A 27,228-nucleotide genomic window follows, 5' to 3' on the forward strand; every position below is an offset into this window, starting at 1 on the left:
AGAGAGAGAGAGAGAGAATGGAGAAGCAGCAAATATAGATATATCATTTATTTTTTCTTTTTTTCCTTCATCTTTTCCACCCACTGGTAATGCTGTAGAACCCTTCAATACACATATATTGAGCACAGATTCTGTATCCCAGCCTCAAAGCTAGATTTTGGGGTATAGATTAAAAAATGAATAAGATTTGAACACTTTCTAATTTGCTTAGCTTAGTGGGAAGAGAGAGAGAGAAAGGAGAGCCTCTCTACTTAGCCCTCAGCTGTTTCAGTGTCTCAAGGTGTCCCTAAAAAAATATACTCATTTCCCCCCCATCTTTAATGAATTCCCATGTCCACATATTTATTTGGAATCCACATGCAGGACTTAGTCCCAGAAAAAAATAGATGACATACTCAAACTAGGCAATTGGGGTAGAATTGAATAAAAGATTCGTTTACAGAGCTATGGATAGGTTGTATGGAAGCCACAAGAAAAATACAGTGTCTGGGACTATTAGCAGCTGGCTATTTTTACCCTTGTGTGTGAGGGATAAAAGGAGAGAGCAGTTAACAGAATCTAATGGTATAGAAAATGGTATGGAGAGGGCTACTTGGCAGGAGTTGTGACCTTCTGCCAAGGATACAGCAGCCTGCAATGACTGCAGAGGAGATAGATTGAGATGACTCTTCTTTCTCTCAGATCTTCGAGATGCCCTCCATTGCTTGACTCAACTGGTGGTCAGGTAGGAAGCCCTTTGATGGAGTCTGAACAGGTCAGTCTCCCAGGGCACACAGCTAATGATGAGGGGTCAGGTGTGGATCTGAGGGAACAAATCGGAGATAGATAGTTAATTATACTGGATAAAATAAGCCTTCCAGGGCACCCGGGTGGCTCAGTCAGTTGAGCTTCTGATTTCGGCTCGGGTCATGATCTCGCAGTTAGTGGGTTCAAGCCCTAGGTTGGGTTTTGCTCTGACAGTGTGGAGCTTGCTTTGGATTCTCTGTCTCTCTCTCTCTCTGCTCCTTACCCACCCCCGTCTCAAAAATAAATAAATATTAAAATAAGGCTTCAGTCCTACAAAGACATGCTCAGGGGCTCCTCACTCTACACGCTCAAATCCCTACACGCATCCTTCTATCACTCCAAGTTTATGAGAATTTGTTGGTGTCAAGAGACTGTATGAAACACATCATCTACTGTGTTTTCGTCACAATCATGCCTCAAAGTAGGTAAAGAGACAGAACAAAAAGGAGAATAAAATGTCTCTGTCTCCAAAGTGCCTGTAGCATGCCAAATTTCTGAGCAGTATGAGCACATTGGCTTTGGGAAGTATCCTCAGGAGATAAACTCTCCTCTGCCTGGACATCCTTCCAACCCTCACCTACCTGACCAGCCATGATTCTTCACCCCTGACTCAGGTTGGTTTTCTCATGCAGGAAGTCTTTATAGAACCTTCCAGCTGGTGGTGTGTCCCTCTCTTATGCTCCCTTACATATACTGGCCTGGCTTCTCATGTGGCACTAACCGTATTGAATTTAATCATCTTGATTATTTTCCCTGTGAGGCTGTTAGAAATTTGAGATCAGGGATCATTTCTTTTTCATTTCTCTGTCTGTAAACACACAGTGTCTGCCATGCACTAGGGCTTAGTAAATATTTCTTGAATTATTGAAAAATAAAGACTTCATCTATAACTAAAGATCAGGTGGAGGAATGCTAGGAAGGTACAGAATATCCTTTATTTTTCAATGTTTCAGGAATATTCACATTCAGGAAACCTATTCAAATAGTAGGTTCTGTAACCAGATAAGCCAAAATGATGTCATGAAAATCCCACTGTTATCATCCATGAGAACACCATCCCATTGCAGTTAATGGAAATAAATGTACCATTTAGTACTTTAAATCACGAAGCAACATAACTGCCTTCTATTTGCAGTGACCTTCTGGTGCCCTCATTATTTTCTCACTGCGGATGTCTGTGCCTGATCTTGTTGATTCAGCATAAGGGGGTGCATCCAAAAGGCATAGGTGAGGTGCAGAGAGGTGGTGGAGTCGGGGAAGGAGGAATCTGGAGTCACCTGAAGACTGGAGAAGGACTACCCGTGATTCTTTACTCTCACCTGCATGTCTGACCTTTAGTACATTCATTGCATTGCTATGCTTTGCACAACTCCCCACTAGACCATGAGCATCCTGAGGGCTAGTATCACATTTAGCTCATTTCTAGGTCCTCAGTGCCTGGTATAAAATTTTGGACATAGGAGGTTCTCCATGTGTGCACTATGTAAATGACGAATGAATGAATGAATGACTAACTTTTTCTGACCTCTACTCTGGATTCAAAACAATGACTGAAGGGGTGAAAGAGGGAGTTAGGACCCTGTGAAGAACATGACAATTGAATTTGAGAGGGAGAACCCCCAAACAAAGATCTTTTGTTTTTTATTTTTTTTCCTGGTACTATTCCTTTCTCTCTGACAGCCTTCTTGCTTCCTCTGTAGTGACACCCATCATGGTTAAGCCAGGCACCATAAGCACTATATTTGGTTCAGTGTGATAGCCTCACTGCTTTGCACAGAGATTGGCACATCATTGTAACTCAATGAGTATTTTTTAATAAGGTTAAAATCTCTCTCTGGGCTTTTATTCCTCCTCTCACACTTGGCCCCTCCTATCTCTCTTGCTTCCACTTCCAATGCTGCATGCACACCCTGAGCTGTGTCACCCCACGGACATTCCAAAGTGAAATAGGAAGGGGGCTAGCTCTTATGCTGTTTAAATTTTCCATTTTATAGACAAGCGAACTGAGGCCTCAAAGGGAAAAAGACTTGTCTAAAGTCACAAGAGTTAGTAGCAGGCTTGGCATTAAAAAAAATGAATCTCTTGTCTCCCTTGTTTGCCATCATATTATGACCCCAAAGTTCAGTTTTGTGGTTTAGTGGCTTTCAACTATTTTTGTTTTTTAACTAGGAAACTCTTTTTTCTTATCCAGAAGCTCAATGTGTAGGATGGGGAGAGTCAGTGCTGCTCTAGTTAAAGTAGCACTGGAGACACTCCTCCCAAAACTCAAACACAAACAGTGGGGTGCCTGGGTGGCTCAGTCAGTTGACTTCTGCTCAGGTAATGACCTCGCGGTTCATGGGTATGAGCCCTGCGTTGGGCTCTGTGCTGACAGCTCGGAGCCTGGAGCCTGCTTCGGATTCTGTGTCTCCCTCTCTCTCTGCCCCTCCCCTGCTCACTCTCTATCTCTCAAAAATGAATAAATATAAAAAAAATAAAAATAAATTAAATCTCAGCCTACTTGAGAAATGGCAATAGAGAGACAAGTCTGTAATATTCCATTCTGAAATTGTAGAATAATTTAGCATTCATGTTGTTCACAAGTGTTATCTCTATTCATTAATGAAAAATCCTGCAATGTAGATGTGATTGATGGAGAGACTCGGGGGAGACTCAGAGAGGTAACATGATTTTCTCCAAGTCATCCCAGCAAGTTTGCCACAGAGCTGGGACTCAGAGTAGTCAATTCCAGTTAGGGCAATGTTTATTAACTATATTCGTGAAGACAGTCCTAACAGCTATAATAAGTAAACCTCTAAATCTTAATGGTTAATACTACAAACGTTTTTTTTTTTTTCTTGCTAATCGGAGAGCCCAGTGTGTATGCTTGTGGTTAGTGGGTCTTTCCTAGGCAATGATTCAGGGAGCCAGGTGCCTTCCATCTGTGGTTCTACAGTCTTAAGTGCACATCCCCCATGTTACCTGTGGGTCATCTCTATTCCATTCAGTTGGAAAGGAGGAAGCACATGGAGGGTTACATGAGGAACAATTTTCTGCAGCAGGTCTGGAAATAACCCACACCATCTACCATTGGTCTTAGACAATCGCATGACCGTGCCTGACTGCAAGTGGGCTAGGAAATTTACTCTGTGCCTGGTAAGTATGGAAATGGACATCATAATCTGCCACATTAGTATTGTGAGCACCTTGAGGACCAGGGCTGCGTCTTATTCATCTCTCTGTAGTGCAAAATGCTTTTGTATGTGTTGAGAATCATATGTTGAGAACCTCCCTCAGCCGTTGTTGAAGTGTCTTCTTTCTGTTGGTGAGATGGAGTATGAGATCCTTATTCCTCTCTATTCTTCTGGGAGCATCCTACCCCCACCCCCTTTCATATGGATACAGCTGGGGTTGCCATATTGTTGAACATAACCTTGCTTTTTTAGACACAGCTGATTGGTACAAGAGTAGGTACCACCCCAAGCTGAACCAAATAGAATGCTTCATAGAAGACTCTGGGATTTTTCAAGCTGTGGGCTCACTTCTCTGCTGCAAGAATCTGTGCGATATGAGGCTCAGGAGTGGTGGGTAGCCACATTTTTCACTTTGCAGAAGGCAGTCAGCAGGGATCGACAAGGAAGCCAGCAGTGCAAAACCAGGGAGGTGCAAAAACAAGATGAGACAAGTCCTTATGGTTCATATTCTTATTCTAATTGCTCCAAGGCCCAATTACAACCATACATTCCTGCAGTTTGGTTCAACACTTCCACCTATGTGAGATAACCCAGTATCCTTCCAATATATTTTCTCTTTGCCTGAGCTAGTCTGAGTTGGGGATACATCTAAAGCAATCACAGACGACCTGATCATGCAGTTTGACAGCTTAGGGTGAGCCAGAACAGGACTCTGCTGCCCTCCAGAAGGGCTTTCTCACTTCAGTGGGTTGTAGTGAGCTCATTCTCCTCCCTGGAGTCCTTTCCACCCCCAGTGGAACTCCTATAGGAGGATATTGTTCCTGAATATTCTAAGAAAATTTTCTGTGTATTTGCATGGTAGACTTTCCCTTTGTCTTTCATCTGCCTCACGTAAACCAAAACACTTGATTGTATTTCCAAGTATATTGAAGGTCTTATCTGGAAGCTGTGGGCCAATGAGGGCTCTGGTCCTGGGCTTAGTCCCATCTCCACCAGATGATCTGTGACGTCCCTTCCTACTCTGAGCCATGTACAAGTGTTACATGGGAGCTGAACATGGAAAAATGATGATTTCTGAAGTGCCTCTCCTTTTGCAAAGTGACTCTCCCATATATTTCTCTTTTAAGCCTATTGGGGGTGAATGACATCATCACACATGAGCGTGGTAGCCTAGTGACCTGTAGGATTTCTGCCTTCTCGTTTGTCAAATTCATGATTAGTGAGGATTACATTCTATTAATGTATGCAAAACGCCCGGCCACGGACAGGAGCTTGCTGAGTATTAGTTCTCACTCATAACTCCTCACTTATGTACCTCTCTACTCAGGGCTCTGGGCAGCAGAGGCAGCTTAAGGCAAGAGGAATACAGTGGTTTTGTCCAAATTCTCTCAGGAATCACCACCTCGCCCCCTCTTAACCTGCTCACCTTAGCCCTCCTTTCACCCTACCTCCTTGACACCTCTATGTCTCTTCTTTTTGATGCAGTGTCCTTGCTGTCTCCCACAAGCCCCTCTCTCATCCCTGGTGCCTCTCCCCTCCTCCTGCCAGTCTCAGCTGCTGGTGTGGCTGGCTGTTCAGATGCTATTGATTTTCTTCTATAAAAGATTGCTCAATTCATTTTCTCCACCTCGGCCCAGCGCCAGACCTCAGGGTAGGCCCCATGATGACCGAGTTGATTATGTGCACTGCTTCCCCTAAAGGACTGCAACCGCATTCCCTCTTGATTCCCAGGCAGGATAAGACAGTGAAGGTGAACATGATTCATAAACTCTGCAGAGCTAAACAGAGAGCAGTGGACCCTGACTTACTCATCTCCATATATACAATGCCTAGCACAGGGCCTGGCACCAAGTCAGCGTTCGTAATGTTTGTTGAAATTAAATGAATCTCTATTCTTAGCTTCACAGCATTCTGGGCACACAAGGAGGATCTCCACTGCTTCCGATTGCCTACTGCATTGGTTCGCAGCCCTGACTGAACATGAGAAGCACCTGGAGAAATTTAAAAAATACCCATTGCCTGGCCTTACCCAAGACTAATTAAACTTGAAATCGCTAGCAGTGTGGCCTGAGCATTGGCACTTTGTAAGAGTCAAAGGGTGACTTTGATATGCGCCCATTGGCACATATCTTACAGGATAAGACCAGGTTCCCAGTCTGTCACTCAACATCTCCACGTCTCTCCTCCTGCCTTGTTTCCAGGCTCATCTCTTCCCACTGCATTCCACATACTCCATGTTCTAGTTGCTTTGACCTTTTTGCTCTTCTCCTTGGGCATCACTATGCATTTGTCCCTGCTGTTGCCCTGTCAAGGAATACCCTTCCCTAGTTTCTCTCCCTGGTAAGCTCCTGCTCATCCTTTAAGACAGATCAAATGCCACCTCCTCTGAGAAGATTTTTCTAGCCTTTCCAAGACTCTGGTACTCCAGATTTTCACCTCTGCATCACATTCTCTTTTCTGAATGGGTTTGCCCAATAACCTCCAATTTTTCTTCTGTCCTGCATTTAGCTTCTTCCACTCTGACTGGTTCCTCCTGCCGGATAGTCCAGGTAGAAGTTTTGCCTGGCCTTGTACTGTAGCTTTGTCCTTGGTCATGGCCTTTTGGGGTCCTCGTTGGCTCTGAGCTTTGAAGTCCACTTGCTGACCCCTTCCCTGTATCCTTTCTCAGCTTTTAGAACTCCTGTACAGGTACAGTGGCTGGGACCCTACATCTCTGGAAGAGGCATTTGCATACAAACTGCACTGGGTAACAATGGGTGAAATTTATTGAGTGTTTACTATGTGCCATGTTAAAGTGCTTCACTGCATTGTCTCACATGGCCCTTTACTATTGAGTCACTGGGACTTAAAGACCATAAGGGACTTGTCCAAAGGCAAATAAGCAGCAAGAGGGGAAGCTGGTATTTCTCTGCAGCTAGCAGTGTCCAAGTCCATGTTTTATGCCTATGTGATACTTTCTCTAATGCTTCTCTGCTCATTTGTTTTTCACTCTGTTGTTGCATTCTTGTGCTGGGTCATAATTTATTGGTTGCTGTGTCTTGTCCACCCTCCTACTCTGTGATCTTCTCAAGGTCAGGGATTGAGGTGTTCAAGTCTATATTCATAGCATTTGGCAAATTGGCTGGCATGGAACAGAGGCACCATAAATGCTGTGGCATAAATGAATAAGTATATGACCACTATAGCCTTAAGGGAGACTGGTCGGTCCCCTTTATAGACCACAGACCAGAAAGGCCATTCTACTGGGTCCCTGATTGGTGAGATCTCTGCTGGGCAGAGAAAGCAGATGGGTGGAGGAGTAGAGGCAGACGGCCCCAAGGGCGCCTTTCCCTGGTTCCCTTGAAAGCCGGCGTCTGTCCTGTCCTGTCACCCAACAGCAAGAGAACATTTGTTCCCCGAAGGACCGGCGCTGTGCCAGCAGCAGGTGGCGGCCTGTCCACCGGGAGGGAGGCAGCAGGCGGGAGCACTGATGTGTGCCTGAGACAAGATGCTGCGAGTCCGCTCTCCGCACGGCAGTGACAGCAGCTGGGACAAGGTTGCAAGCCACCATCCTGTAACCATTAAGAACCAGTTGCTGTCCCTTTCATAATAATAAATGAAAATATCACTCCAAACCGTGCTGGTTTCAGAGAGCAAAAAGGAAAAAAACCCACAAGAAACAACAACAACAAAGAAACCACCACATAGCGTTGGACCATATGTCATCAGTTAGATTGTCTATGAAATTGATAGTTGTCTTGGTAATTACAGAAAAGCTTTATGGCTGCTTTTCAAGATGCAATTTTTCATTTCTCACAGGAAAAAAAAAACCTACCATCAACCGACAATGTACACATTTGGAAACAAGAAGGTAAGAAGAGTAGAAGCAACATATCTCTGTCTTCTTAGTTGGTTGCTTGAATAACTTCAGTGTTATTACTAAACCAAGCATCAATATCTCTTTTCACAACTGTCTGAAAATATACCTATTTGATGTTGGTAGGACCTGCAAGGAAGCCTGTAAAGTTGTCCTCAGTGGCCCCATGTGCTTTGGCCTTCTGCAGACTACTTTTTAATTTAATGACCAGTTAAAGTGTCTGGGAGCACTTCACCTGTCTACAGTGGGCAGCCCGTGCCCTCCTAAAGATTTAAGTGGATTCATGACATAGCTCCTTATGATCTCTTATGGTCCCTGGCTGTGAATTTGGCTTCTCAATCAACCAGCTCACGCATTGCCTCTCATGGTTGCCTTCCTGCCTCTCCATGCACAGTCTCATTTATTGACAATTTCTTCTTCACTCTACATAGCATCGCTGACAGAAGGCAGCTATATGTAACAGACTTTTGCTAAAAAATTTAGGGATGACTACAGGATTATAGCACAGAATGGGAAATGACCTAACATGCAAGCTAGACTACTTGACATCTCAAAAACTGCCAGCCTTCTTTTCTACAGGGAATGCCTCACTTGCAGTGTTTATAGTAGGTCCCACTTACAGACCTACAGATATGTTTCATTAGACCACAACTCCAAAATTCCTGTTAACTTATGTGCAGGGCAAGTCAGTGTGTGTACTCTCTCTCTCTCCCTCTTCTTTTTTTGTTATTACCCATCCAGGGCAGCATAGGAGGCTTTTCTGGGTACAAACTTCTTTTTTTTTCCTTCTGTAAACAGGAAATAGTTTCTGAATTTTATTCCAAAAGAAATAAGAATCTAGATTTTATAATACAACTAAGAGAGGGAATCTGACTGGATAAGTTTGATATCAAACTCTTACTATACAATATGACTACTACATTACCATTAAAATTACCATATTACTCTAAACAGAAAAAGTTGGGCTGTTCTATGTCCCCTTGGTTTAGAGGCTGAGAGCTCATGCTCTGAGCCCTGGTCTGAGCAGTCTTGGGTAGCAGGGTGGCACTGTGGCTGTCACAGAAAGGCTACACACAACAATCCATTTGCAGTGACTTCCTTAAAAAGGGGCTGTAAGTATGGCAGGTATTTAAATTTTCAGCCTGTTCTCCAGTAGGATAAAGTTGGGTCTTTGAGTTAAGGGGATACTTATACTGATAAGTGTAAGGGGATACTGATATCCTGGCGGAGGGCTCCTTAGTTTGCTTAATAAAAGGAAAGATGGAAATGCCTCAGTGGCATAAAGGTCTTCTTCCACACTTGAAGTCATACTAAATATGTGAGATTTATTATTTATGAGGTCTCGTTCCTGATGAATCAAAATGAGTTCTTCAAGGCAGAGGCAGTGGATTGCAGGAGTTTGCATGAGACTGGCCGATGCCTGGTATACAGCGGACACCTAAGTTGAGTAAGTGGAATATGGTGTATCATGACAAAGGCCCTTATGTATGTTATTTCTGCACCCTGGAATGTTTTCCCTCAACGTCATGAATGTGTACACACACACACACACATACACACACTCACACAGTCTCTTCTAACTTGGTTGATTCCTACTTATTCCTATACATCTTAGCCTCCTGTAAGCTATGCCCTAATGCTTACAGAAGTTGCTTTTATCACATTTGTAATTGTATTACTTAAATATGTGTGTCCATGTATTTGTGATCACTTGTGAAACATTTTATTCTCCTCTACATTCACAGCTGCCTGAGAGGAGCCCATGTCTGAGTGCTCTAGGGCATAGCCCGATGCCTAGAGCAGAGTGAGCCATAAGGGCAGAGATGGAGTAGTTTTCACCAACCCCGTTTCCCCTTCTTCATGGGCCAGGCTACATTTCCTACTCCCTTTGTTACTAAATATGGCTATTTGATGGGGTTCTAGCTAACGGAATGTGAGCAGAAGTAATATGTGCCACTCCCTGCCTTTCCTTTTGAAAATCTCGCGTGTGAGGTCATCCAAGCTCTTTCTTCCTACCACCGGCTTGTGGAAGACACTAACTGTGATTTTGGAAGGCACATATGGAAGATGGCAGAGCCACAGGGTGGAAGGGACCTGAACTCTGAGTCATCACTTAGAATAACAGTTTCACCAATGAGGATTACCTGTTGTGGACTATCCTTGAATGAGATTCTCTTATTATATTTGAGCCCTCATGCATCTCAGAGTTTGTCACAGTGGCTAGAATCTCCTCAATTAACACAGTACTCGTGTGTGTGTGTGTGTGTGTGTGTGTGTGTGTGTGAGATTAATATATGTACACAGAAAAGCAGATATCTAGGATACAGATTGTGTCAGAAATGCTGAGCCCTATGATATTAGGCCAGTCTTCAAGGAGACCAATGATTCCATAAGTAAGAATGAGGTGATATTCCAGCAATCCAACATTTGTGTCATTCTTGTAATAAATACCTCGGACTAATGCTAACAGAGGCCTGTTTCCCCTTTGCACCCATGTAAATAAATCCTCCCTTCTCTAAGACACTTAACTTTCCCATTTGGCACGTGCTGAATGTTTGTGTTCCCCTCAAATTCATATATTGAAACCTAGTCCCAAATGTGATGGCATTAGGAGGTGGGGCCTTTGGGATGTGATAAGGTCATTAGGGTGGAGCTCTCATAAATGGGATTAGTGTCCTTGTAAAGCAGACTGCAGAGACCTTTCTTGTCTCTTCCTCCACATGAGATCGCAGCTAGAAGACAGTGGTCTGTGAACTAAGAAGCAGGTCCTCACCAGACCCTGAATCTGCCAGCGCCTTTATCTTAAACTTCCCAGAGCTGTGAGAAATAAGTTTCTGTTGTTTGTAAGCCACATTGTTGTTTGGTATTTTGTTATATGAGCCTGAATTATGATATGGGCTCTCTATTCCAAAGCGATCTTCCCTTCTTTCCCATGCCACTGAAAAACACAATATTTGACCAGGCATTAATGACCTTCTGAAGCCAGCTTGTATTAAAGGGTCGACTACTGCTTTCTGTCTTACTTTCATGGGGAGACTGCATTTTTAGGGACAATGGCAAAAGTCAGTCTTTGCTGAAATTTCAAGAGTAGATTAAACTGAAGCATAGATCACCAAGCGCTGACAGGCAGCTTATATTCTCATCCTAAAGCATTTGCAATAGTCACTCACAATGGCAGGGAAAAATAACAGAGGGAGTCTGAGATATTGATAAAAACACACAACTGCCTTACCTGTCCTGGACTTCAACATCTGATCTTTTATCGAAGGAATATAATTCCTAACTGAAATAGGTGCCATGTTTTCCCATGACAATGGGCTGCCTCTGGAACCATGGACATCAGGAGACTGAGAGGTGAAGGTAGGAATGTAGAAGCTAACTGTGCCAGAAAGACTGTAGAAATGCTTGGTAGTGGGTCATGAGATTTGTTTTCTTTTTCCTTACTATAACAGCCTATACTATTCTAACTAACTGATTTTTTGCTTAAGTTTTAAAAGTTACCTGTTGTTTATCGGGTGTGTCACCAGACTCATTTTGTGCACTGTTCCATATCTTCTTGGCCATAGTTTTCTGCTTAATGTTGTTGATCACCTGACAGTTGTATTCTTACAGGCCGAAGAGGGGAGATTTTCATCTTAAGATCTGTGACCACTTTATGGCAGGGCTAACTTGTCACGGTACTCCACCTGTTTCCAGTCCCTCATATCTACATGATGGCTCCTATTCCAGGGCTTTCCTGCTGATACTGAGTCAGGAAACACTGTGAAGCCCTGACATTTGGTGTAAAGCATGCATGCTAGCTCACTGTGGTTGGGCTGCAGGCTGCACACATACAGACGAGGAGAGCCACAGGCTCACCACCTGTAGGGACTCACGCCTCAGCTACTGTTAGGGGATGGCTTCGGGGATCCAGGGATCTGACTTCCCTGAGGCTGTTGCCAAGGGGCAGGGTAATACGGCTGGATGTGGGAGGAAGTTGATGCTAACACTGTGTTAACTTTATCAGTTAATTCTCCCTTTTGGTCCATATTCCACCTCTATGGAGAAGTGATGGTTTCATAGGATCTCTCAGAAGATATCCCCTGAGAGTGAGTTGTGACCAGTATGGTAATGCTGTCTCTTGTGTTTTCTTTCTTTTCTTCCTGGTCTCACTCCCCTTTCTCTGCATCCTGTGTCCCTGGATATGCTCTCCAATAAGCTCTACCATGAAAGCTTTTGACTCAGGATCTGTGTTCTAGGGAAATAAGACATAAAGCTCCAGTGTTGAGTCAAGGGGATGCTAACCTACCTAAATTGGGATATTTGAGGTGCTGGACAAAATTGAATATTGTTATGGGGATAGAGGGTTGAATAATTTTTAATACTTATCTGTTTTTATGAAAATATATGTTGTAGAAAATAAAACCCCACAAACTTTGTTATTAATGCACTCATCTTCTCTCGTCCTCTCTGGCTTTCCTCACTCACTCACCCACAAGTCCAAATATTTGTTCATTTTATTGATGAGGAAAAGTTCTGATATTCACCCTAGAAATGCGCTAGGGAATTGCCCCATTGCCTTTCCAAGGGAGAAGTGCAGCATCTTTAGAAATACTAACCCCTCAGAACTAGAACTGGCAGAAATGTGAGGCAGAAGAGACCAGTGAGTGCCAGAGACATGCCATGGACTCACTTGGCTCAGGTTGTATTCCAGATGCCAGCGTGTGCACACATGTGTGTTTGTGCATCGTGGAGTGAGCAGTGAGGGGCAAACAGCAAGAGAAAGGAAGGTATCATCCCACATCACTCTCTCCCTCATTTCCCAGTAACTTCCCTTTGAGGCAAAAACATATTCAGAACAGGGTGAGTTGCTAGTGTCACAGCCACATGGAGCCTCTTCTTTCAAAGTGTGCCTGGCAGCCCTTTATCACAGGAGTTGAGTCCAAATGCATTCGCATTTTCACCTTTGTCAAGTGAAGCTTTTAATGACGGCTGGGGTCTTTGGGAGATACTGTTTGAAAATAAATGTAGAGGTTTGGTGAAGCTGCCAGAACCCAGACCTTCACCTTTTAAATCGCATTAGTAAGGGTGGTATGTGTGGTTGCTGGACAAAATGGACTTGAAATATCATCAGGAAGGAAAAATAAATCAAGATATGTTTCCTTCCGGTGGCTTACTCTGAAAGCAGGGATAAAAGGCCCACGGATAAGAGGGGGTCAGATCTGGGTTGCATTTGTAACAGCAATGAATGAACAACAGCAAAAATCCATTCCTGATCCACAGAGCTTGAAGAGAGGTCAGATCAGATAAATTAGGAGCTCTATAAAGAAAGAGGATTTCTCACAGCCCAGCCAACCTGGGCTCTAAAGCAATTGAAAGGGACTCTGGAGAGCTGGTGGGGGGGACCCTCCAGATTGGCTAGAGAAGAATGGGGAGGAGAGGTCTGTGGGTTGGCAGCTGGGGTCACAGACTTAGCTTAAGACTTCAAGGCTTTGCATCTTAAAATTTAACTTTTTTCCCTATCTTGCTCTTGGATTTGGAGACCCAAAGGTCTTTTCCAGGAAAAACTCAAGATTGAGCAGCTGTTTATTAAGTTTGGCTTTTTGGGTGGTATGAAACAGAGTGTTGCCTAGATTACCTGAGGACAGTATTCTTTAGGGACATATTTAGATGGAAAAGGAGGAGTTGTTAGGAACCAGGCAGCTCTAATGACTGCTTCCTTCCTCTGTCATGGCCTCATGGTCTCCCCCACCCTCTCAGAGGTTGTACTGCTCCATAAGCACATCCGCTGCATTCTTTTCCTACCACCTGGATTTCCAGGCATCTGTCCATTCTTGCACCCTGTATCTTTGGCTTGCCCTTGGACCATCATCATCACTCTAGTCCTGACTCTATCACTGAGCTGCAGTACCCAATAGTAACCTAACTCATCCCCTTAGGGTTCCTTATTTCAACGTTCCAAAAAGGATATCTGACTGATGACTTCTGGGTCTGATTAGCTGTAGTCAAAGAGCAGAATCATATAATATATCACATAGGCTGCAGGGGCTGTGGAAGAGGATCTGGATGAAAAGGTACAATAAATATCTGATTCCTCCAGCCCCAAAGGCAAGCTAGATTCTCAGTAGGAATGTACACTAGATGGTTTTGGGTGAGTGTGATCAGACCAGATTCACCTTTGGGTAAAATGTGTGATCTGGATATGGGCATGGGAGATACAGCAAGAAGAAGTAGGAGGGAAGGAGCCAACGTGTGTCAGTAACCAAGTATGAGTCAGACATTTGGTAAAATGAGGTAAAATGACTTTTAGTTCAATAGAATGGCTCTGGGGAAATTACTTAGATTCCCTGAGGTTCAGTTTTCTCTTCATTAAAATAATGTGGCCATCAAATAAGAGAATATGTATGAAAACATATAGGACATTCACATATTTGCTGGTGGAACAGCATGGTGTGGATTTAGAACATACACAACTCCCACTAAATTTAAATCCAGGAAAGCCACTCACTAGGACTCACTAGGGCAATCTTGAACAAGTTGGTCAATCTTTGCAGGACTCAGTTTTGTTATTTGGTGAGATTAATAGAAGGGAATGGCATGAAACATATTCTCAATAAATACGTAGTGTGAATATTACAGTCATTGATGTTTGTTTCATATTGAAATAATTATACATATGAGCCTGTCAAGTAGAGACTGGGAGTGGGGAATTACTTGGGTCAGGGGAAAACAGTGTATATAGGCATAGGGTTGCGGAATACTTTGTTTGGAAAACAGAGAGGGGCCCAGTGGAGTTGAGTGAGGTTATCGGGCAGATGGAAAGATTGGCAAAGGCCACTTCATAAAGGACCAGGGCAGCAGGGAGGGCTCCCAGTGTCTTGGATTAGGAAGGTGCAGAAGTGTGGTGCAGAGTCAACCCTGCAGAGGTCTGTCTTCAGGCTTGCCATCTTCAATCCATTCTCCACGATGCTGCCAGAGCCCTCTTTCTAAATCTCAGATCTGAGCATATGGCTTCCCAAACAGAGTGCTCAATAACTTCCAATCCCTGCAGGATAAAGTTCATACCCCTTAGCAGGGCACTTTAGGCCCTCAGAATCATTCTAGGATTCTGTCCCTGCTACCACAGCTGTGCCATAGAAAACAGCTTTCTGATTCCTGCTGCTATGTTTCTCCAGCTGTGGAGTCAAAGCCTTAGGAAGGGGCAAGGGGTGGATAGAAGCCAGGTTAGGTGCCCACATGTCAGCTGCCAGGCAGCTGAGCAAGTGAAAACCTCCATTTCCATCTTTCAGACAAGCATGAAATGCAAATCACTTTTTCCATATTCCAACTATAAGTGGTGGCTGACCTTTTGAGGGATGTTTGAAGTAGAAAGTTTTCACTACACTATATTGATTTTGCAGATACTTTTCCTACTTGCCTTTACAAATGGATAAAAACATTATTTTACCTTGAATTTACATGAAATATTATTGATAGAAATGACCAGAATAACAGAAAGTTGGTAATGACTAAAACTTTACATGATTAAATGTATTACAGGTGAAAAAAATGGGTAAGTTGAAAAAATGCAAAAATCAACTGGGGAAATGACAATTTTGGGAGAAATAACCCAACAAAACCATCAAAGCCTAAAAATGACATATGGGGAAAATTGACAGAATAGTGATGAGTGAATAAAATAATACTGACAAAAATTATAAATGTAAAATTGCGTCAAGAAAATTAGACTTTGTGGAAAAAATGGCCCACAGGGAAAACTTACTATGGCAGAAACTATTATTCAATTCGATGTGGATGAAAAAAATCAATAAATGAAAGTTCTATTATAAAATGTATGTGAAAACCAGTGGATATTCATGAAAGTAATTTTAGTAAGATAAAAATAAAGATGGAACAAGAAGAATGAAATCTTGCCATTTGCAATGACATGGATGGAGCTAGAGTGTATTATGCTAAGCAAAATGAGTCAGAGAAAAACAAATACCATATAATTTCACTCATACATGGAATTTAAGAAACAAAATAGGTGAACATAGCAGAGGGGGGGATAAAAAAGAGACAGATGGAAGCAAATCGTTGAAGACTCTTGACTATAGAGAACAAACTGAGGGCTGATGGAGGGTGTTGGGTGGGGAGATGGGCTAAATGGGTGACGGGCATTAAGGAGGGCACCTGTTGTGATGACCACTGGGTATTATATGTGACTAATTAATCACTAAATTCTATACCTGAAACCAATTTTACCGTATATGTTAACTGGAATTGAAATAAAAACCTGAAATAAAAAAAAATAAAAACAGAAAATATTATTAAAAAAGTGGTCATAGAATTAAAATGACTTTATACACACACACACACACACACAGTACAAACACAAAAACAAACATATAAATATATATATATATTTAAAATTTTTTGATGTTTATTTTTGAGAGAGAGAAAGCATGCATGTGCACAGGAGGAGCAGAGAGAGGGGGACAGAGTTTCCAAAGCAGGCTCCACACTGACAGCACAGAGCCCCATGTGGGGCTCAAACTCACAAACAGTGAGATCATGACCTGAGCCAAAGTCAGACACTTAACCGACTGAGCCACCCAGGTGCCCCGTATGTATTTTTTTTCTTTTTAGGGAAGATTCACTAATACTGATATAATTCTGGGGACATGTTTGTATTTGTGACTATTGAGTTTAAACAATTTTAGGGTCACTACATTTTGATTGAATTGAGCATTGTTAGCCAAAAATTATACCACTCATTTATTGGCAATGGAACTATGAAACTATTTATTAGAAAAGCAAATTTTGGCTGAAGTATTTCTCTGAACTGAACATAAAAAGCAAGGATTTATTCGTTTCTTCTGAGTCGATAATTAGATTCTGCGAGCAAGCTGCTATGCAATGTGCTCCTGATATGAGAGGACTCCCACTGGGGAGGACAGCAACTGTCATTCTGCAGTACCCAGAAGCTTATAGAGAAGCCTGTATTCTTCAAAGGTACTGGGTGGTGAGCAACCAAATACGGCATACTGAGCTTCTGGGAGTGTCCCAAGGGGTCTCCAACTCTTTTTCTCTTGTCATCCCCTTAAATAATTTCTCCCCTCTCTTCCTGGGAATGTGAATAGTACCGAGGGATCCTGGGGGTCTGCTCCCTACGGTTGGCAACGCTAGGCCATGCACACAATATAGGACCTGTTTCAAAGTAGGACGCATGGGGACATCTTCTCAATGTAGCCCCATGGACACTGCCTGCTGAGGTCTGTTTCTGCATCCATTGTCAACATCTAAATGCATTTACTAGGATCTCTTTGTAAATACTTCATTGTGGCACCGGACACAATGAAGGGAACAGATGCAGTGGGCCAACCTCCAGGGGTTTGTAATCCAAGGCAGAAGGACAGACAGTGTGAGCACAGATGAGCGCTCAGGCATAACCTGCAAACCAGGACACAGGTATGACAGTTGGGATTGACACAGTGCTGGAACCAAGGCTGAGTCCCTCCCTTTACATAAGGATGCTTCTTGTTACCATAGGTTTCCCTCTAGGGCTCCTTTAAACAGCTGGCTCTCTCTGTGCATTTCTAATCGGATTTGATTTACAAAAAATGTCTTGAAAACAACTTACACAGCAGCATATTGACTGTATACTGCTCATAATGTTGGTATAAGAGGATGTGGTCAACACTGAGCAGGGCAGTAAAGGAATGTGAGCGTGTATTTACATGCTAAACAATCATAGGTGCTCCTTCCATTGTGCACAGTAGTAAAATCCCTGGTTAATTTCTGTGCCTGGTGGGTGGGAGATGGTCAACTAATGTTTATTAAATGAATGGATGGATTAAAAACAAAATACTTACCCCATTCATAGGTAAGATAGATAAAATTCATCTCTGTTTTCTACTTGTTCTTTCTTCTCTACCCTCTTCTTCCCTTTCCCCCTTCTCTCCTGTCCCTCACTCTCTTCTCTTCTTCTTCTTTTCCTCTTCTCCCTCCTCTTCCTTCTCTTCCTCCCTTCTCTTCCTCTCCTTAACACATCTCATTTTACTAATGATAATGTGATTTATTTTGGTATATAGTATATGGTGAGACTTTACATATTTTTTCCCCAAGGTATTAATAAATTCCCTGAAGACATTTATTAAATACTCTTTCCTTTGCCACTGACTTAAGCTTTTACAGGATGTAGACTCTTGTTTTCTAATCTTGATGTCTCTTGTACCTGCTGCAAGGCCTAGAACCTCTCATCTTCTTACTTGGATGTTTGATGTATTTGTGTTGCCACACTTGGCACCTGTTATGGGCTGAATTGTGTTCTTCCAAAATTCATGTATCGAAGTGCTAACCCCTGGTACTTCAGTATGTGACTGTGTTTGGAGATAAATTCTTTAAAGGGGTAACTAAGTTAAAATGAGGTCTTTACCATTGCCCCTAATCCAGTATGACTGGTCTCCTGATAGCAAGAGGAAATATGGATGTAGATATACCCAAAGGGAAGAGCCTATGAAGACGTAGGAGATGGTCATCTACAAACCAAGGAGAGAGGCTTCAGAAGAAACCAACCTGCCATCACCTTCATTTCCAACTTCTAGCCTCCAGAACTGTGAGAAAATACATTTCTGCAGTTTAAGCCACTCACTCTATGGTCCTTTGTTATGACAGCCTAGGAAACCAATGCAGCGCCTATAAAAGTAACATATTTTTTTGTGTTAGGATCTGTGAGTTATCTACCTTACTACTTTAAGCTATCTGATCATGCATTCTGACTTTGCTATCTGAATATGTGTACATTGCATTGTTTCAAATATGTATCATGCTCACCGTAGAAAAAGGAAAAGTAGCAAAATGTTAAACTTGGTTATCTCTGTGCGAGCGATTTTGGTTGAATGTATTTGTTTATTTGTACCTTCCAATATTAAACAAAAGTTTCTATAATGAACCTTAGCCACTCCTCTAGCTAAGGAAAGAAATTATTTACAATTCATATGACGGCATCAGTGTGTTTATGAACTGGTGACCTGGCTATGAGTCACAGGGGAGGTTGATATGCAGATGAGTTTTGCAGTCTCTGATGCTCCTGATCCAGTTTTGAATTGCAGTAGCGTAGGTTTATTACGTAAAATTCCTTGTTTCTGAACAGTGATTTGTTTGGATAATCCCCCCCCCTCCTTTTTTTGGTCTTTTTATTGTACATTTGAAATGGGAAGGCATTGTTCACCTATCCTGACATAGTTCCCACTTCTCTTCCTGGCACTGACAGCATTATTTGCAGCTGCTTTTTCTTTTTCAGCTTCTTCTAATTTCCACACTACCACTTATTGTATTTCATTAAAACTGGTTTAGAAATGCAAGGCATATAATTAGATTGAGAAATATGCTATCGATTTAGTTTCCCATTATGATGTTATCACATGCACAAAAAGAAAAGTCATTTGGTACAATTGTTATGATTAAAACCACAAAAGAGATCTATTACATCAGGCTTAGTTTTCAGTGCCTGATGTGGTATAAAATCTGAGAGAGGGGTTAATCCGTTTTTATTAGAGCTGTATATGTCATGTATCCATAATGCCTATAGGCTAATAATTTCAATTGAATCTTCAGTAGACAAGAGGTTTTTCAGGAAGTAATATTAGATAAAAGTACATCAATACTTAAATATTCCATTTTTAAAGTTGCTGTGGATCATCTTTTCCAGTGCTGCACAAAACTGCACAAAAACACGTTCTGCACGTCTGTACGAGGCATGTTTTTATTGCGGGGAGACTCGGAAGGGCAAAGAGCATGGACTCTGGAGTCAGGTAGAAGTGGGGTCAAATCAGAGTCCTGTTGCTGACTAGGAGAAGGTGGGGTCACTGTTTAGTAAGTATGTACCAAGACCAGGCTTTTAAAGAGGGTATTTTAATCAGTTCCTACAAAGCCGTTAAGTTATTGGCCCAAGTTCATCACTAGTAATTGACAGGATCTTAGTCTTCTTCAAAAGTCCATGGGCTTTCTGCAACAACTTTCTTGCCTGTTGTTGAGTGATGTTGAATAAGTTACTTGACATTTCTGAGCCTTAGTTTTCTTATTTGCTAAGCAAAGGTAATAATATTTCTTTGTAAAGTAGGCTTGAGGGGTGCCTGGGTGGCTCAGTCAGTTAAGGTCCAACTTCCTCTCAGGTCATGATCTCTCAGCCCGTGGGTTTGAGCTCCGCTTCTGGCTCTGTGCTGACAGCTCAGAGCCTGGATGGAGCCTGCTTCAGATTCTGTGTGTGTGTTTCTCTCTCTGCCCCTCCCCGGCTGGTGCTCTGTCTGTCAAAAATAAGTAAACATTAAAAAAAAATTTTTAAGTTGTTTTGATGGTTAAATGAGTTATACTATCTGTATAAAACTGAGCATCCTCCTTGGCTTATAATGTCGGTAAATGCATTTACCCTTTCCATCTGGTAATCTGGGGTAACCTGGGGGTTGTTCATGTTTGGAGGAGAGATGCTGATATTCCTTACCCCTGCATATACAGGTAAGGAAAATGTAGGTCAAAAAACCCACAATTTATGATACACAAAGATCTTGTTTGTTAATTAGAATGGCCTGGGAACTAGCTATAGATTATCTTATGGCTATGCTTCTTAAGTTTTTTTTTTTTTTTTTTTTAATAGACTTTAGTTTTTAGACCTATTTTAGGTTCACAGCCAAACTGAGAGGAAGGTATAGAGATTTCTCTTACATCCCCTCTCCTTCCCCCACCCCCACAACATTCATAGGTTTCCCCATTGTCAACACCCCCCACCAGAGTGGGACATTTGTTACAATCGTTGAGTTTACATTGATACACCTTTGCCACCCAGAGTACAAAGTTTACATTAGTGTTCACTTTTGGTGTTGTGCATTCTGTATGTTTGACACATTTATAGTGACATAAATCCATCTTTGTAGTATCATATAGAGAGCAGTTTCACTGCCCTGAAAATCCCCTGGGTTTTGCCTGTTTCTCTCTCCCTCCATTTTAACCCCAAGCAACTACTGATCTTTTTACTTTCTCCACAGTTGTGCCTTTTCCAGACAGTCATATTGTTGCAATCATATAATCTGTAGCCTTTTCAGATTGGGTTCTTTTACGTAGTAGTAATGTACTTTTAAGGTTCCTCCATATCTTTTTATGGTTTGGTAACTTTAGTTCTTTTTAATGCAGAATAACATTCTTTATACTCCAGTTAAGTGATTAACATACCACTGTATTGCTGCATTAGAATATTCTGAATTTTACTATATTTTTACCTTTACCAGTGTGTTTTATATATATATATATATGTTTATATATATATATATATATATGTTTTCATGTTACTAATTATCATTCTTTCATTGCAGCTTGAAGAACTTCTTTCCACATTTTGTTTAAGGCAGGTCTAGTATTGATGAATTCCCTCAACTTTTGTTTGGGAGTCTTTATCTCTCCATTTCTGAAGGACAGCTTTGCTAGGTAAAGTATTCTTGGATGACAGAGGCTGGCTTTCTTTCTTTCTTTCTTTCTTTCTTTCTTTCTTTCTTTCCCAGCACTTTGAATGTATCATCCCACTCTCTGCTGAGAAATCAGGTTTATGTGGGTTCTCTTGTATATGAGGATTTTTTTTTTTTTGCTGCTTTTAAAATTCTCCCTTTGTTTTTAATTTAAAAATTTTAAATCTTGGTGAAGATCTCTTTGAGTTGAATTAGTCTGGGGACATCTGAGTTTCATGAACTTGGATGTCAAATCTTTCCCCAGATTTGTGAAGTTCTCAACCATCATTTCTTTAAATAAACTTTCTACCCCTTTCCCCCCTTTTTTCTGGTACTATAAAAATGCATAGATTGTTTCTTTTTATGGTATTCTATAGTACACTTAGGCTTTATTTACTCTTTTTCATTCTTTTTTTCTTTGTTCTCTTCTGACAGGATAATTTCAAATGATTTCTTTTCTACCTCACAGATTCTCTTTTGTGCTTGATCAAGTTAATATTTATGTGCCCCATTGTACTTTTCATTTCATTCATTGTATTCTTCAACTCCAGAATTTCTTCTCGGGTCTTTAAAATTTCTCTGCCTCTTTTAAACTTCTTATTTTGCTTGTGTATTTTTTTCTTGATTTTGTTGAATTGTCTTTCTGGGTTTTCTTAGCTCACCGAGTTCCCAGAAAACAGCTATTTTGAATTCTTTTTTCAGACAAATCACAGATCTCCATTTCTTTGAGGTCAGACCCTGGAAAGCTATCACATTCCTTTGGTATGTCCCATTTCCTTGGTATTTCATGTTCCTTGAAGTCTGATTGGTCTCCTTGCATTTGAAGAAGAGTCATCTCCTCCAGTCTTTATTGACTGGTATTAGGAGAGAAATATCTTCCATCAACCTTTTTGGGGATTCTGAGGCTTTCTCAAACCTTTACAATATACCTGCCCCATACGTTTTTTCCCCTTTTTGTGGGGGAATTCTTAAAACTGTGTGCTTTCTCTTGACTCTGCAGAACAGCGTCAGGTGCTGACAGCCTTCCTTTTGCTTTTCCCGGGATAGCGCTAACTGCTCAAGTTTCTGTGTTTTCTTCCAATCCTGAAAAATTAGGCCAGCTTTCTGTTCATTCTCACTAGATATCTGCAAAGGCTTGATCTTTCTGCCCTCAGGGACATGCACAAGGATCCAAATGTGGGATGGGGCATGTGTAGGTGAGGACACTGTGTGTTGGGGTCACCCATCAGTCAGTTGAAGGGATCTACAAGCAAGATGTCCCCACTGGCTCATGGGCAGGCTTCCTAATGGAGTCTGCAATGCAGTTAGTAGTACTACATTCCTTAGATGCTGTCTGAGAGGCCTGGCTGTTGTTTTTCCAGCTACCTTCTGCCCCCAAGTTGTACAGCATATCTCAGTATACCGGATTGGGCAAGAAAGAAGAGAGTGTCTTTGGCAGCATCCTGCATAGCTTGGGAAGCCAGATGTTCATTGGTATACTCTCACTTGTCTTTGTGGGAGAAGTCATGGGCCTGGAAGGTCTCTTTTGGGAGGGGTAACACAGGAAAAATGAAACTATTCCTCTTACCTTCTTCAATATGTCCTGTATCAGATTTTTTTCCCCCCAATGGCATGCTGGAATTTCTCTGCTGGGCTATTGGACTTGCACAAAGGCACTCTTATCCATGGGTGATTGTCAGAATCAGTGTTCTTTGGGATTAAGAAAGTAGAAAACTCCAATTTTGCCATTTTGATGATATCATTCTTCACAACAATCAACTTTGATTTTTATGTTAGAGCTACAAGCATTCCCCAAGTTGTGTGGCACACTCAGTGATGAATTCCTTGGGAATGAAAATATTGTACCTCTAAGGATGATGTTATGGACTGAATTGTGTCCCACCCAAATTCATTCTTTGATGCTCTAGCCCCCAGTGTAACTATATTTGGAGATGGAACCTTTAGGAAGGTAATTAAGGTTAAATGAAATCATCAGGGGGGTTTGCTAATGCAATAAGGAATGGTATCCTTATAAGAAGAAAAAGGGATACCAGGAGCATGCATGGAGAAAAACAAGTCCATCTGAGTACACAGTGAGAAGACAGCCATCCACAAGCCAAGGAGAAGCTTCAGGAGAAAGCAACCCTGCCAGCATTTTGGTCCTGGATTTCCAGTTTTAAGAACTGTGAGAAAATAAATTTATGTTGTTTAAGTCACCTAGTCTATAGTATTTTGTTGTGGCAGCCCTAGCACATGGCATCTGGCCTCTTTTACCTTTATGGAAGCTTCAAATCATATTAGATTTGTTTTCAAAAGTTTCAATAATTCATGCCTTTTATAATGGTAAATATTCATGTTTATTTAAAGAAACAGTTGTTGTGTAGATTAAATTAAACTGTTAGGATTCAAAAGCAGGATAGCTTTTCATACCATAGAAGAGAGCTTGAGAAGGACAGGCCTGAAAAATGAATAGGCAAGTGGGAAAATGTGCTGCACAGAAAATACCAGGTTTTTTTTTCTTTCTGACTCTAAATGTGAACCTGATACATTTGTTCTTTTGCACATTAATATGAGCAGCAGCAGGGCCACAGCCACATCCTGAGGGCCTCTGAGAGGAAGGAAAATGTGTGAGAAGTCATTTGACCAGCAAGAGGATCACACATTTCTTCCCCCCCCCCCCACCAAGTTATTTTATTTTATTTTTCTACTAAGACTTTATTTAAACTCAAGTTAATTAAAATATAGTGTAGTATTGGTTTCAGGAGTAGAATTTAGTGATCCATCACTTATATATAATACCCAGTGCTCGTCATGAGTGCCCTTCTTAATACCTATAATCCATTTAGCCCACCTCCCCCACCCACTTCTCTTTCAGCAACCCTCAATTTGTTCTCTATAGTTGAGAATCTTTTATAATTTGCCTCCCTCTCTGTTTTCCTTCCTCTCATTTTTCCTTCCCTTCCCCTGTTTTGTTTCTTAAATTCCACAGATGAGGGAAACCATATGGTGTTTGTCTTCTTCTGACTTATTTCACTTAGCCTAATACACTCTAGTTCTATCCATGCTGTTGCAAATGGCAAGATTTCATTCTTTTTGATGGCTGAGTAATATTCCTACACACACACACACACACACACACACACCCCACATCTTCTTTCTCCATTCATCATTTGATGGACATTTAGGCTCTTTGCATAATCTGGCTATCATTGATAGTGCTGCTATAAACATTGGGGTGCCTGTATCCTTTCTCTGTATCCTTGACAACATCTGTTGTTTCCTGTGTTGTTAATTTTAGCCATTCTGACAGGTGTGAGGTGGTATCTCAATGTAGTTTTGGTTTGTATTTATTTTCCTGATGACGAGTGGTGATGAGCATTTTTTCATGTGTCTGTTAGCCATTTGTATGCCTTCTTTGGAGAAGTGTCTGTCCATGTCTTCTGCAAAAGGATCACACATTTCCAAAAAGACATTTAAAAAATGCAAATAGGCAAGTATATAGTATTTATTGAATCCTACCTCTGTGCCATACAAGGTGCTGAGTCATTTACTAAGAGTTAGAGTTTTTATTAATAAGTATGGTATTTTGTTAATTGGGCAATGCTAGCTGTTATAACAAATTAAATGCCAATATGTTAGTGGATGAACTTAGGGGAAATTTATTTCTTTATCATATTTTAGTTCAAACAGCATTCCTGTCTAGAGGAGTTTCTCTTCCATGTGGTAACTTGGGAATCAGCACTTCTTTTGTTCAGTTATCCTTGAGGGACTTTCACCTGGAAGAAGGGGAAAAAGAGGGAGAAGTACAGAGGCTGCTACTTTGGTTCAGGAGTGATGCTCTATACTTCTTATGTTTAATTGTTTAGAACTAGTTACATGACACGATTAACATTCATGCTTTTTTTTTCAATTATGGGGGTTTGTCACTGGATGGTAGCTGTCCAGACAGGTACTACTGGGTCCCCTCTTAAACAAATCTGGAGCTGTGTTACTAGTTCTTGTTAATGGAATATGAATGAAAGTCATGTACATAACACCTGGGCCATGATGGTAAAAAATGGGCATCATTTTCACCTTTTTTCTCTTTCAGTGATGATAAGGCCCTGGGGCATGGAAAGGCCTCAAAGCAAAGGAACCTGGGTCTTTGCATGATCCTTTAGAATGTTTCCCATTTCACTCACCATGACTAATTCCATTTTATTGCAGATGAAGCAGAATGCACTTTTATTGTGTTAAGTCTCTGGAATGTTGGGATCTCTTTGTTACAGTGGTTAAGTTTACTCTAACAAATCCACATGACCTCATCTAGATGCAAGAGAGGATGGGAGATATGATCCCTGGTCATGCAATCACTTCTCAATGAAAACAGTTTTAATACTTTGGAAACAGGAGTATAGCTTTTGGGTGCTTAGTTAGCTGGCTTTGCCCAAGCACCTTTCACAGTGCTTGATGTTGCTGAATGAATAAATGGCCCATAATTAAATTTTTTTAACGTTTATTTATTTTTGAGAGAGAGAGAGAGAGCAGGGGAGGGGCAGATAGAGAGAGACACACACAGAATGTGAAGCAGGATCCAGGCTCTGAGCTGTCAGCATAGAGCCTGACGTGGGGCTTGAACTCACAAACCGTGAAATCATAACCTGAACTGAAGTCAGACTCTCAACCAACTGAGCCACCAGGTGCCCTGGCCCATAATTAAACTGATGCCTATTTGGGGAGAAGCTCTGTGGAAGTTGATGTAGCTATTAAACACTAGCCCCAGTACTTTTTATAAACATACTGAGTTATTTATATACATTATTTCATTTAACTCTGGTGATCAACCAGTTAGTTTTCATTTTCCTGCACTCTTATTTGTATGTTGTTCTTTTTTCTTGAACTATGACCTTCTCATCATTAGGATTAGTGTCTAACTTCTCCTTGTGCCTTTGGGACATGGTGGGGACTTGGTGTGTAGTGATTGAATTCATGCATGGACAAGTGGATGGATAGACACTGGTTAGTATCTGTAAGTCCAACTGTATGTCATCTAGGGCTTATGTGTCAGAGCTAAAGGCAAAACAGAGCTAAGAGCAGGAGAAAGTTTTGGGAATAGACATGTATGCTAGGTGAGGGCTAGAGGCTAGGTGCTAGACAGTAAGCTGATCTTTAATTGGGAGAAATTCTCCAGTTGGGAGGAATTCCGGTCAATAAATTCAAGCACAAATTAGGAATATATGGTTTGGGGTGCTATAGTCCAAGCAAGTGTTGAATAGGTCTCCAGAGTTATGGGATCTACTTGTCCTCTAGATGTTCTAGGCAAGTATTCCTGAATCTTTTGGGCTATATATACCTGATCTACAATGCTGCTAATTTAGCAAAAAAACATGTCTCTAAAATGCTTGGTTTTCCAAAATTGAAGAGCATTCAGAATTTCCTAGGTAATGTCAGCACTTTTTTTGAAAAAGCATCAGATGCACAGTTTAAGTTAATCTTCCTCAGTCTGGTTCATCTCATCATCATCGGTACTAGAAGGTATGCTTTTTTGTGTTGTTATATTTAGCACTTTCCCCCTTCATTCTCTTTCCCTCTCTGCTATTTCCTCCATTTCCGCAATTGCATACAAATGGTATATTTGATATATGCCCTTCTAAACCATCTGCCACAGAAGAGGTGATATAGCATGCTGTATAAGAATTCAGGTGCTAGGGGTACCTGCATGGCTCAGTTGGTTGATTGTCCAACTCTTGATTTCGGCTCAAGTCATAATCTCATGGTCATGAGATTGAGCCCTACATCAGGCTCCATGCTTAAGATTCTCTCTCCTCTTGCCCCTCCCCCCTGACTCTCAAATTAAAAACAAAAAGAAACTTTAAGAATACAAGCTTTAGAACCTAGGGTCCACTCCTCATCCTAACAGTGGGACCTTGGGCAAGATGTTTAGCCTCTCTGTGCCTCATTTGCTTAATTTGAATATGGTTATTTGGTGAATAAATAGATT

This window comes from Panthera uncia (assembly GCF_023721935.1).
Source record: "Panthera uncia isolate 11264 chromosome C1 unlocalized genomic scaffold, Puncia_PCG_1.0 HiC_scaffold_4, whole genome shotgun sequence".
In the NCBI taxonomy this organism is placed as follows: Eukaryota; Metazoa; Chordata; class Mammalia; order Carnivora; family Felidae; genus Panthera; species Panthera uncia.